The sequence below is a fragment of the Neophocaena asiaeorientalis genome, unplaced genomic scaffold, assembly GCF_003031525.2.
Source record: "Neophocaena asiaeorientalis asiaeorientalis breed wild unplaced genomic scaffold, Neophocaena_asiaeorientalis_V1.1 scaffold204, whole genome shotgun sequence".
Classification (NCBI taxonomy): Eukaryota; Metazoa; Chordata; class Mammalia; order Artiodactyla; family Phocoenidae; genus Neophocaena; species Neophocaena asiaeorientalis.
In genome coordinates, this window is record NW_020173922.1 from 1,554,625 (window position 1) to 1,568,159 (window position 13,535).

Below are 13,535 nucleotides of genomic sequence, written 5' to 3' on the forward strand. Positions count from 1 at the left end.
ATTGGATCACAAAGGGCCCTGGAGCTCCTCCAACCCGCGCCCCCATCCCATGCCAACCATAATAATTTGAACGCTAGGACACATTCTCTTGGATTCCGACCCAACTCTGACTCAAAGCTCTTCTAACCACTACTTTGGGTAGCCAAGGGGAACCCCTACATCCAGCAGGGACCCAAGACCAGTGGTTCTCAATTCTGCTGCCTGTTAGAATCCTGAGGGACTTTTTAAAATCCCAAAGGCTAGACCTCATTGTCAGAGATTCTGATTTTAGTTAGTTTTAAGGGAATCAGGGCCTCAGTAGTTTCAAGACCTCCCCTGGTGATTTTAATGTGCAGAGCAATGGTTCTCTACCACTGCCCTGCCTAAGAACCCCCTAGGGACCTTGTTACAGACGCAGATTTCCACACCCTACCCTGTGAGATTCTGTTTCAGCTGGTCCTGGAGAAGACCAGGAATTAGCATATTTAACACACACCCCAGGTCGGTTCTTCTCGGACTTGTTAAAATGAGGACTCTGATTTAATTGTTCTAAGATGGAAGCTCAGATTCTGCATTTCAAGTAAGTTGCCAGGTGACACTAATGCTACTTGACCGGGGGTTACACTCTGAGTGGCAAAAGTCCCATCAGATTTGGAAGAGCTGCCACAGACGAAAGTTCCTAAACTCGTAGTCACGGGAAGTGTCGTCACAGCAGCAACACCTGTGAACTGGTCAGAAATGAAAATCTGGGGGACCCCACCTCAGACCTATTGGATTCGAAACTCGGGATGGAGCCAGCAATTTGAACAAGCCTCCCAGGTGATTTTGATGCAGGGCAGAGTTTGAGAACCACTGTTAGATAAATGGCCACATCTGCTGGGAAAGCAGCTCAGGGCCGGCAGAGAAGTGGTGTCTGGTTCTCTGTCTTCTCTGCTTTGGGCTCCAAAGGCAAAGGTTGTTTCCCCAGGGGGTCAGGTCAGGTTGAGCAGGAAGCAGACGAAGGTCCTGCCAGCCTCATCTGGAACCCAGCATGAATCCCCCAGTTTCCAGCCGTGTTGGTATCATCATGCAAATATGCAAAAACAACATTCTTAAAAGGAAGCCACTGACTTTATGATTTTAATGAGATCTGGCTCAGCCCTCTCTCAAGATGTCTATGTAGTGGTTCACCAACACCTGCCAGGGAGAGCAATACAGAGTTTGTTTGTTTTCTCAATTGAATGCATCAGTTTTTTGGAGCCTAAACATCCACTTCTGGAAAGCAAAGGGATTTCCCTGGCCTGAGGAAATAGGGAAAGTTAACACCTTCCTGAGAAGAGGGGGTGGGATTATCCCTCTGAACGTTCATTCTTTCAAATGATATATATCGGATGCCTGTTGCATGCCAAGAACTATGCTAGGAAACGGAGACGTGGCTCTGGTGGCGGGGAAGTGAGGAAATTCTCCTGGGTGTACGTGAACTTATTTTATGAAGTATAAGACGGGGCCATCAGTTGGGGAGGAGGTATGAAATAATTCTCCTAGAGTTCTTTAAAAATGCAGCCTCCAGAGCACCACTGAATGACCCTGATTCGGCTGCCTGAGGTGCAGCCCAGGAATGTGAGGTTTTAACAAGATCCTCTTGTGATGACTGTTGGGGGTGAGTCCTCTGAAGCATGGCAGTAAGGGTTTGCTGGTTTGTTTTGTTTTAGTTAAGTAATTTGTGTTCTTCAGGTAAATTTAGAAAATAAGGATTGAATAAGGTCCAGTTTAATCCCTCCCCCCTCCCCCGTCACAGCTAATAGCTCAGCTTCAAAGCTGGACCTAGCGCACCAGTTCCCCTCTCGCTCAGTTTCTCCCCCTTGCACGGTTCAAGGTCCTGTGGTTGGTGGGTGGGTGAATGGGAGAAGAGAGGGAAGCTCCTCTTTCTGCGCCAGGACTATTTTCCCCCAGATGAGGGGTGTTTGCTTTCGGGCTGTCCGCTGTTCCCAGTCCTCTTTCAGGATCCTGCTGCCGATCTGGTGGGGAGAAGAAGGGGTTCACGAGCCTCAGCTTTCTTCGTACCCACCAGCTTGAGGGGCATCAGGGGACCACACGAGGCTTGGTCACCCATCGCCCGAGGGCGCGTGGTTCCAAGGATTCTCTCTGCCTGGGTCGCCCACAGGCTGAAGCGAGGTGCTGGGAGCCCCAGGCCTGAACCAAGCCTGCGGGCTGAGCAGTGTGAGGGGAGGGGGTGGGGCAGCGGCCCCTGAGAAGACTTGAAAGCGGGATACGTGGTGGCGTGGTCCAAGGCGCGCCAAGGCGGGTGGCAGGCAAGGTCGGCTGGTGCGCGGTCCCCATCCTTCAGAGCCGAGAGGAGAGTCGGAAATGTAGCTTGAGAGTGCCTCCAGGAGACCCTTTCCGTGCCCCTGGCCTCCTTCCCCCAGCGCGCTGTCTCCTCCTCCCCGGGGTCGCTGGGATTTCCTTCCCCAAGAACCAAGGACCCTCATACCAACCGGCCTTTCCGGAAGGTAGCACGTATCTAAAGCCCTGAAGAAAGCAACTCCACTTCCAGGCATTTCATCTCAAAAATACTTGTGCGCGTCTGTGCGCTCAATCTGGCCTACAAAGTGCTAAATGGGGCAGATACTACGAAGGTCGAAGGTCCTACCTGAGTGCGGCTCAACCCCACATTAAACCAAGTCACGTACAATATCTGGAGATCATGATGGAAACCAGGTGGAGGAAAGATAAGGGCAGAGATCTTTTAGTTGGGAGGGAGATGTGCAGCCGATCGTTCCACGGGCATCGTTCCATGGGAGTACAACCGCGTTAGTTGCAAGGGAGGGCCAGCTGAGGTGTAAGGAACGGGAGATCTCACTATGTGGTCCACCGACCGAAGCACACACAGAAAAAATGTCGGCAAGGATAAGATAAATGGCAGTGATTGTATTAAAGTTGCAGAGGCGTTTTGTTTGTACTTGTATATGTAGGATATCCATAATCCGCACCACGGCCTCAAGGTCCGGGGACTCTGACCTTGACTGTAAATCTCTAGTGGCGTGCATTTCTTCTTCTTTTTTTTTTTTTTGCCGGCACCTATCCGACCTTGCAGTAGATGTTGGTCAGTCGGTCATCTAGGGCCAGACTGACTTGGAACCCAAGAGTGACCCATTCCATGCACTCCATCCAGCCATCAAAGGATTTTTAATTCAGTAGACAAAAGGGTGAGAAAGCACCCACGGGTCTCAAACCCCAATATAGGAATCAGAAAGTCCAATGGAACTGAGTAACCGCTTCAGCTAAAGCCAACCCGGATAGCTAGTAGTGATCCTAACCTCTAAAGGCTTAAGGAGTGACGAGGAGGGGCTGGGCTGCATCTGCGCCACGCCCCCGAGTGGTTTGCGTCACCCTGTCCTTCCCTGCCCCCAGCTCCGTGCCTGAGAGCTTGTCCCAGGCGTAGGGAGGCCTCTCTCAGCCCGGCACACCCGCCCTTCTATTGGCACCACGGAAAGGGCCGGGAATCCGTGGCGGGAGGACGGAACCATAAAATAACCCATGAGCAGTCTCTGAGCTTGCCAAGGGCTGAGGCCAGGTTGTTTTAGCTCCGTGTCAGGCGTTGAGCTGGGCCCTGGGGACACAGAGTTTGTAGTCAGCAAGTGCTTTTTGCATGGGAAGGTGGGTGAATTAATCAGGGTTTCGAAGTCCAGGAGAAAGCCGAGATGGGGCCCACAGGCCCAAGAGTTTAAAGGCCCATAGCTCAGGAGAAAATCCATGTCTAGGATAAAGTAGCGTGACTTGTTTTTCCTTTCCCCCACCCCACCCCTTTGTCTCCACTTCTTTTCTTTTGGAGGGTTCGGAAGCTAGATGGAGACCTTACCATAAATTGCTAACACAGGGGCTGAGACCTCAAGGATAACGATGTCTCCGTTTATTGAACACACACCAGGTACCAAGCTCTGGCTTAAGCATTTTCCTCATTTAATGGCCAGAAAAACTCGGTGAGGTTGTTAATGATGGCCCATTTTGCACATGAATAAACTGAGACTCAGAGCTAAATAACTGAAACATTAGAAATTACAAAAAGCGACAGACTTATTCAGGAACACAACCAAAGTTTGGACTCTCAGGAAAGGGGAAGAGTTATCTGTAGAATCTGTCTTTTTAAATATTTCAAATAATTAGTAAGCTCCACTAGACAGATCTCTCATTTTGCTCTTTACTCTTTCCCTGTACCTAGCAGAGTGCCAGGTCCACAGTAGACACTCAGTAAACATGCAGTGAGTGAATGAGTGAGTGAGGACAGTAGAAACCCATTATGTAAGAAACCGTGCTGCCACCAACCTGAGTTGAACCCCAGCTCCCCCTACTTCCTAGCTATGTGACTTCAAACTCACACTTTGCACTGTTTTGTTTTGGTTTTTTTGCTTTTGTTTTAGTTTTTTTATAAATTTATTTAGTTTTGGCTGCACTGGGTCTTTGTTGTGGTGTGTGGGCTTCTCATTGCAGTGGCTTCTCTTGTGGCAGAGCACGGGGTCTAGGCGCGTGGGCTTCAGTAGTTGTGGCACACAGGCTCAGTAGTTGTGGCTCAGGGGCTTAGTTGCTCCACGGCATGTGGGATCTTCCCGGACCAGGGCTCGAACCCGTGTCCCCTGCATTGGCAGGCGTATTTTTAACCACTGTGCCACCAGGGAAGTCCCTGCACTGTTTTTTATATTCATGCTGTATGAAACAAAAACCACATGAAAAATTAAAACCATTACAGGCAATAAAAGCTATACTTGACATATTCCCGGCTACCAATACAAACCCCTCCCCAGAGGTGACAGCTATTTTTAAAAAGTTTGTTGTGCCTCCTTCTAGTCCTCTTTCTGTAAACTTACATATAGTAGTAAATAAAAACACGTAGCTTTGTTTGGGTTACGGCTCTGTTTTGCGTTATATGATAGGACTGTACTGCACCAGCTTTGTGGGAAACTTCACCGTGTGTCTGGGAGATGTTCCCACAACAGCATCTGGGGAGATCTCATTATTTATAATAGTTCCCCAAGAGAACATGAACTATGATTTATTTTGCCATTCTCCTGGTAGGACTGGACATTGAAGTTGTTTCTGTTTTCTGCACCAGTTTACAAATACTGTTCCAGTGAACATGTTTGCCCAAGCCTCTTCACGAACAGAGACAAATACATCTTGAGGATAAATTCCCAGAAGTGGAATCGCTGGGCTAAGATACACATTTAAAATTGTAATTGCCGTGTCGCCATCCAAAAATGGCTTTACTAATAGTATTTACCGGATGGAGGCCTGGAAAGATACACTGCAATAATGCGCTTCATTCAGGCCAGGCGCGCGGTAGGCTCGCCAAGCATTTACCAAAGCAATTGCCAACGTTCACTTCTATCCATGCCCAGCCCCTGATCTGAGCCAGCCCTGGCTGTGGTGCCTTGAGCCAGGTTGAGGAATGAGAACTGGCCAGCAGAAAGGGGAGGACTCAGCGGCCGCGTTCCAGGTGCTCCCCCTGGTGGGCACATGTCCCTGGACAGTAAGAAATCCCCCATCTTTGTAAACCCTGAAGCAGATGGTACTCATTCCCGCTCAGAACCCTGATACACCTCCTCTCATTCTTAGAATCCCACCCAGACTTCATTTTGCTGGCTGCTCTGGTGCCTTCGTGCCTGTCTCATAGTACCTCGTGGCACTCTCCTCTTCCCTTGTTTTGTTGTAAAACCACATTGCCTCCTCTAGTTCCTCAAGCATGCCCTTTCTACCTCCTTCATTCTTTCTCAGAGATCTCCCCACCCTACAAGCTCGTCTCTAATACTCAGCTCATACGCCACCTCTTCAGAGGGCCCTTCTGTATACACGCTGTCCAAAGAGCCATCTCTCTACTCTCCGCATCCCCGTTCCCCACCCCTTACTCTTTGTCTAATCAGCCTGTGTATTTCCTGTACTAGCAAGTTCACGCCTAAATAAACCCAGACGTTTCCAAGTGTGGCAGAGTGCATTGTCATGAGGGCAGGGACCATATCTGTCTAACATGTGATCCCCATCTCCCAATGCCTGCCAACAGCACCTGGCAGTAGCACGCACTCAACATGTGTTGAATGAGTGGATGAATGCATAACTAAATAAGACTAAGAAGCAGGAATAGAATTGACATTGGGAGCTACCAGGGGCTAAGGCAGAACACACTTCCCAGGGTTTTGGCTCCGTTTCTCTTTTAGATGCCCTTTATGATCAATAAGAAACAATTTTCCTGGGGTAGGTTTTAGCCAGAGCTATCATCCTGGGTGCTCTGCGGTAGAGTGAAGGCGCCCAAAGGCAGGGGTGGTTTTGACATCTTTGCCTCAATAATCCTTGCCTTCGACTACGAGGTAGACCATATTTTCTGGATAAGCAAACTGACGCTCAGAGAGGCAGAGTAAGATTCACAGCTGGTATCAGCTCAAAGAATGGGAGTGTCTGGTGAGAGGAGGGTTAGCAAACAATCTTTTCCTCTAGTCCAAAAGGACACATTGTCTAAAGGAAGTACAGCCCCACACTTATGGCATGGTGGCCCTTGTCAGTGGAGAGATCTACACTGGCTGGGATTGGGTGGTGGACACACCCTTAAAATCATCTACAGTGTGCCAGGCCCCTCAGACATGATTAAGAGGTGAATTCAGCCTTCAAAATCCTCACAGTCAAGAGATGTAATAGACCATTGTTCTGTAGGATGTCAAGTGTTATGTTTGGACCGTGGACAAGCAGGGAAGCCCCATGGCCATGTTGTACATACTTCAAATCTGGGCCTTGCCTTTCAGAATGACCACAATGTGAATGGGGCTCTCTGGAGCTGGGCAGTTTGCAACCTGAGCAAATGTATGTAGCTCCTCATGGGGATGGGGTAAGTCATCTGGAACTAGGTGATCAGTCTGAGAAGAGAGTCCAGATCTCAGGAGAGCACCAGTATGTAGGAGTCTGTGGAAGAAGCAAAAGCCAGAGAGGCAGGAGGAAGACCAGGCTGTTAGAGGAACCAACAGAAGAGGAATCAAGATGGAGAGGTAGCTAACAGCACCAAAGGCCCTGAAGAGTCAAGCAGAGAAGGGCTCCCAAGTGACTGGCAGCAAGGAGTTCGTTGGTGACCTTGGCAGGAGTGACGAGGATGAGAGTCAGTCATGTTTACTGAGAGGTGAATAGGCTATGCGGACAGAGTGAGGGTGTTAAGTTCTTTCTGGAAGTTGGGCTGTGAAAGGAGAGAGGAAGCAAGGGTGGTGAGGGCCTTCAGGAGTGAGGAGAGCTTTGTTTTATTGTTGGGCTTTCAGATGAGAGCCTTGTGCGTGTCTCAAGGCTGTTGGGGAGGAGGCGGTAGCAAGGAGAAGTTGAACACTCCCCAGACAGTGTCTTTACCTGCACGATTCACAGAGGACAGTGGGAGGGGGGTGAGATTCAAAGTGGGCAGAGGTTCCAGAGGATGGCTAGTCAGGGTTCCAGAAGACTTCTTGGAGGTGGTGTACCTTAGACCTGGGCAAAAACGGCCCCTGCCCTATGCCTAGGGCTTTAAAGAGCCTTGTCTGCAAGGCTCTCCACGAGGCAGGAAAGAATTGTTGAAGAACCAAGGGAAAAGCATCCCCAGGACTCTTTTAGATCATACTCTAGGTGACTGGAATACCAAAATCACCTGCCAGAAGGGCCCTGATGGTCTTCCAGGGTCTATGTGGGCCTTTTTCTCAGGATATCCTCCCAAGAACAGACCCCACCCAAGGAGAAGCCAATTTATTTTTATGTTGATAGCGTCACTCTAATACTACACCAGAAAAACTCATTATTAGAAAACAACAGACCGGCATACCCCATGAGCATAGATAGATGTAAAAATTCTAAACAAAATCTTAGCAGAATCGAACAATCTATAAAAGGGATAGAATATCATGACTAAATAGGGTTTATCCCAGAAATGGAAGGTTTGTTTAACCTTCATATAGTTGGTTAACTAGCATATAGTTCACTATATTAACAAACTAAAAAAATATGTATACACATACATACACATGCACACACAGATACATAAACACACATGAAATCATAGCAGTGGATACAGAAAAGGCATTCAAAAATCCAATATCCATTCCTGATTTTTTAAAAAAACTCAGCAACCTAGGAACAGCAGGGAACGTCCTCAACCTGACAATGGGGATCTATAAAAGACCTATGTCCAACATCATACCTAAATGTCAAAGACTGAATGGTTTCCCCCCTCTAAGATGAAGAACCAAACAGGAATGTCCACTCTTATCACTTTTATTTAATATTACACTGAAGATTCTACTCAATGCAATAAGTCAAGAGAAATTATCCAATTCAGAAAGAAGTGAACCTGTTCTTATTGGCCAATGACACAATTGTCTACGTAGAAAATCCAATGGAATATACAAAAAGCTCCTAGAACTAATAAGTGATTTTAGCAAGGTTACAGGATACAAGATCAGCATACAAAAATCAATTGTATTTTCATCTACAGCAATAAACGACTGAAATTGAAATTTTCGAAAATACCATTTACAATAGCAACAAAATTTATGAAATACTTCGGGATGAATATAATATGTGCAAGATCCATAGACAGAAAACTGTAAAACGGTGCTGAGACAAATTAAAGAAAACCTAACTAAACGGAGAAACATACCTTGTTCATGGCTCAAAAGATTCGATGTTGCTGTCAATTCCCTCCAAATTGTTCTATAGAGTCAATACTCTCCCAGTCAAAATCCCAGCTGGATTTTTTGTTGATAATCAGATTTTTTAAAATTCATATAAAAATTAAAGGACCTAGAGTAGCCAAAACAACTTTAAAAAGGAAGAATAAAACTAGAGCACTAACACTACCTGACATTAAGATGGCAATAGTTAAAACAGCGTGATATTGGCATCAAGATGGACAAATAGGTCAATGGAACAGGACAGAGACTCCAAAAATAGACCCATGCATATAAAGACAACTGATTCTCCACGAAGTTGCAAAGTTCAGTGGAGAAGGTGGTAGTCTTCTCAATGAATGAGGCTGAAATAACTGGTTCTCCATATGCCCCCCCCCCAAAAAAAGTTTGAGCCATTCCTCTCACCATATACAAAATGGAATTATTTTTAAAAGCTAACTAATGATGGATCATAGTAAAATCTAAAAACCATAAAACTTTTAGGAGGAAATATTTTTGACCTTGAGTTCGGCAAAGGTTTCTTAGATATGAGAGCAAAAAGCATACTTCATAAAAGAAAAAACTCATCAATTGAACTTCATGAAGGTTTAAAACTGCTCTTTGAAAGATGCTGTTAAGAGAATAAGAAAACCATGGACTGAAAGTAAAATCTTGGCTAATCATGTACCCGATAAAGGGCTTGTGTACAGACTATAAAAGAACCCTTAAAACTCAGTAATAAGAGGGCTTCCCTGGTGGCGCAGTGGTTGGGAGTCTGCCTGCCGATGCAGGGGACACGGGTTCGTGCCCCGGTCCGGGAAGATCCCACATGCCGTGGAGTGGCTAGGCCCGTGAGCCATGGCCGCTGAGCCTGCGCGTCCAGAGCCTGTGCTCCGCAACGGGAGAGGCCACAACAGTGAGAGGCCCGCATAAGAAAACAAGGTCATTTTATTTTAAATAGGCCAAAGAGTTGGACAGCTCACCAAAGAAGATACGTGGATGGCAAACAAACACATGGAAAAATATCCTCAACATCATGAATCTTTAGGGAAATGCAATTAAAACCACAGTAAGGGCGTCCCTGGTGGTGCAGTGGTTGAGAGTCCGCCTGCTGATGCGGGGGACACGGGTTCGTGCCCCGGTCCGGGAGGATCCCACGTGCCGCGGAGCGGCTGGGCCCGTGAGCCATGGCCGCTGAGCCTGCGCGTCTGGAGCCTGTGCTCCGCAACAGGAGAGGCCACAGCAGTGAGGGGACCGTGTACCGCAAAATAAATAATAAAAATAAATTTTAAAAAAAGGCAAATTAATCCATTTTGGCAGAAAGCAGAACAGCGGTTGCCTGAGAATGGTGGGGGGTGGAGTGGGAGGTATAGGAGGGTGGAACTATAAAGGGCGGAAATCTTTGGGGAGTATTAGATGTTTTCACTATGTGATTGTGGTTCCATAGGTGTATGCATATGTCAGAACCTATCCTGTGGAGTTTATTGTGTTAATTATACCTCAATAAAGCTGTTTAATATATAGGCCCATAGTATACGGGCCTCCCTTAACACTCTGCCGTTTGGTCCATGAATGTTAGGAACGAGCTTAATGATAGCCCATCAAAAGATAAGGGTGAAACATTTAGAAAGATGAGGAGCATATAGCCTTTTCTAAGCATGTATCTGTGAGTGTGCTGTGTTTGTGAGTGACAGAAAAAGACATTTTTCTCAATTGCCCAAGCAGCCAGAGATTTCAAATAGTTACCAGATAAACATAACTTAGAGCAAGTATTTTTTTACAGAAGTATAGTTGATTTACAGTGTTAAATATTAACTTCTGCTATATAGCAAAGTGATTCAGTTATACATGCATATATTCTTTTCCATGATGGTTTAGCACAGGATATTGGATATTGTTCCCTGTGCTGTACAGTAGGTCCTCATTGTTTATCCATCCTATATATAATAGTTTGCATCTGCTAACCCCAAACTCCCACTCCGTCCCTCTACACCCCACCACTTGGCATCCACACGTCTAACAGCAAGTATTTACTAAGCAACCACCGTAACGCCAGGCTTGAGTTTGATTCTTGACAAATATGTACAGTAATCCTTTTGACCCTCCCAGCAAATTTACAATATTTTGACGGTTTAGAAAACTGAGGCTCAGAGATCTCAAGTCAACTCTCCAAAAGTACCCAGCAAAGAAGCAGCAGCACCAGGACATGTGGGGCTTGAAGTGGCTGGACTGGTTCCCTCGCTCTCTTTGTGGACCCCTCCCTGCAGGCAGTTCCCAGTTGGGTGGCTGTGGCTTGTGGCTGCATGTGGGCGGGTGTTAAGACAATAGACCAAGCCTGTCCAAGGGTTCAGCCCTCCAAGGTTTGCTATTGTATGTGGAGCTATATATAGCCAACGGTGGGGAAGAAAGGGAAAATAAGATTTACTTTTTGGAGGCTCAGAGGTTTTAAGCAACTTGAAAGGTCCTGGCAGCTTTTGCAGACCGGAACTGAAAAGTCTTTGGCTAAGTACTCTAGGACTGTGGTGTTTTGGCAAGGGGGGAGATGTCCTGGCCCCGAGGTGTGACACGTCCCTCTGCTCAAAATAGAGACCAGCCATTTCCCAGATCAGAGTCAGCTGGGGGTGGGAAGACAGGCCCAGCCCTAAGGCCTCTGACCATTGGAGGGTCTGGCAGCCCTGCTGGAGAGTGGGAAATGGGGTGAACATTCAGGGCCCCTGAGGGCCTCACGCTGGGTTTAGGGGATGGCAGACAAGGGCAGTGAGAAGGCTGCTGTGTCGCAGATGAGGGAGGGGCTGGTTCTTACTCGGCCTGGTATGGGGGGCGGGGAGAGAGGGGAACATGGAGGGAGCCTTGAGGACTGGGAAGTGTTTCCAGGGAGAGGCCAGTCCCTGCCAAAGTGCGATGGTGGAGGTGTCGCTGAGGCTACAGGTCGCTGGGTGTGGAGGGAGATGATGTTTCCTATGTGGGTAGTGAACAAAGAAGGGTCCAGAGGCTGGACTGGACCCTGGAGGTATGAGTGAGTATTCAGAGGTGATTTTCTAACTGGGCGAGAGTCAGCAGTGCCTGTGGGTTGAGATCCCCTGCGAGATCTAACTCAGTCCCAGCTCCAGGGCTGACTGTGAGCTGATTTGCCACCCTGTGAGTTAAATGCAGAAATATTTCTGAACTGTTTGGTAAATAGCCACTGCCCAGATCCCCTAAAATGATCCCCCCCACCACAGCCATCCCTGCCCTCCCCTGACCCATGGTAGCCTGCGCCTCGCCTCCCACAAATCCAGCCACCAAAAGGTAAATGCTTAGCCTCCCTCTGATTGGCTGGTGCCAGAGTAGTTAACTATTTGAATACCACCTTTGATGAACCCCAAAGAATCACAGTAGTCAACTTCTATTTGCTATGTGCCAGTTAACCACCATTCTAGATGCTTTACCTATTTTTACAAGAACAGCAATAACAATGAGATAACAATAGCTAACCAGTATTGGGGGATCGTTAGGTGCCGGGATTATGCTAGGTGCTTTGCTTTGATTATGACGTTTTAATGCCCACTCATGAACTGTAACCCTACGTGGTAGGTTCTGATATTATTCCTGATATTATATTATTCCTTCCTCCATTTTGGAAGGAAAAAGACAAAAACCCCAAGGCCCAGAGAGGTTAAGTAACTTGCTTTGGGTCACATAGCTAGTAACTGGCAGGTCTCGATTCAAACCCACACCTTGCTGAGTCTAAATCCCTCACTCTGGCATTAGTCTATATTTGAGAAATAATTTGTAAAATGCTCAAAAAATGGAAAACCTTGGTTCTAATATTAAAAGCACTCCCTTACCTTCTGATCTGAGAGTCTAACACCTTCGTTAGGAAGTTTCTCCAACTTTGCTGCTTAGATGTTTCTAATACATCCTCAGAATTTGATGGATACCCTCTCCTGGTATGAAAACAAGTTTGTGCCAGGAATTTCCCAGTTAATCTGGTTGAACAGTAGCCCTGAAACACTCTGTACAGAGGATGCAAGTGAGTCCTGGCCAAAGTCTACAAGAGACAGATGGGAAGACGGAACCTTCCCCAGGTCCATGCCATCCATTTGCTCTCCAGACTCTAGGCTGTTCCTGGAAACACTCCTTCCTGATTCTTTTTTTATTGTTGGACTGAAGTCAGTGTAAAGGCCATTAATCTATGCAGCGTCTCATTGGCAAGCCTTATAAGAGATGCCCTGTTCCTGAAAGCAGGCCTCTTTGTGACTGTGTTCCAGGAACTGTCCAATGTATTAATGGCTGGTCATTAGCCTGCACTCATCCATTCACCAACCATCTAGGGAGGGCCAACTATGTGTCAGGCACTGTTCTAGATACTGGGGATAGAGCCCTGAATGAAACAGACCCTGCCACTGCCATCACAGGACTTGTTGTCTAGGGAAAGGAAGAGATATTAGACACATGATAGCAGAAATACAGCTAACCATGTAATTATGCTTTGTGATCAATGCTGTGGAAGAAAAGTAAAAGGTAAAATGAAAGTTGATGTCAGATCTTAGATTAGATTGTCCTGGAAATAGGAAGAAGGAATATCACGAGCAATATTCAAGCTGACACATGAAGAGGCAGCCAAGTGCAGGAAGGAGAGGATCTCAGAAGAAAGAAAGTTCCAGGCAGGGGGAACAGCAAGGACGAAGGCTCTGGGGTCGGGTAAAAGTTTGGCACTTTTGAGATCATGATAGAAAAAAACCCCAAATAAACCCACATCGTATCTGGAGTTTAGTGAGCAGGGGAGAAAGTGAGAGGGGATTATGAGGTGGAACAGTGAGAGTGGGGGCAGATTTTCTATGAACAAGAGTCTCTATTTAGGAAACGCAGATGAGGATTTAGGACTTGAGGAGGGCAGTGGAACCATCCCAAAACAACACTCTTTGGCAGAACAAAGAT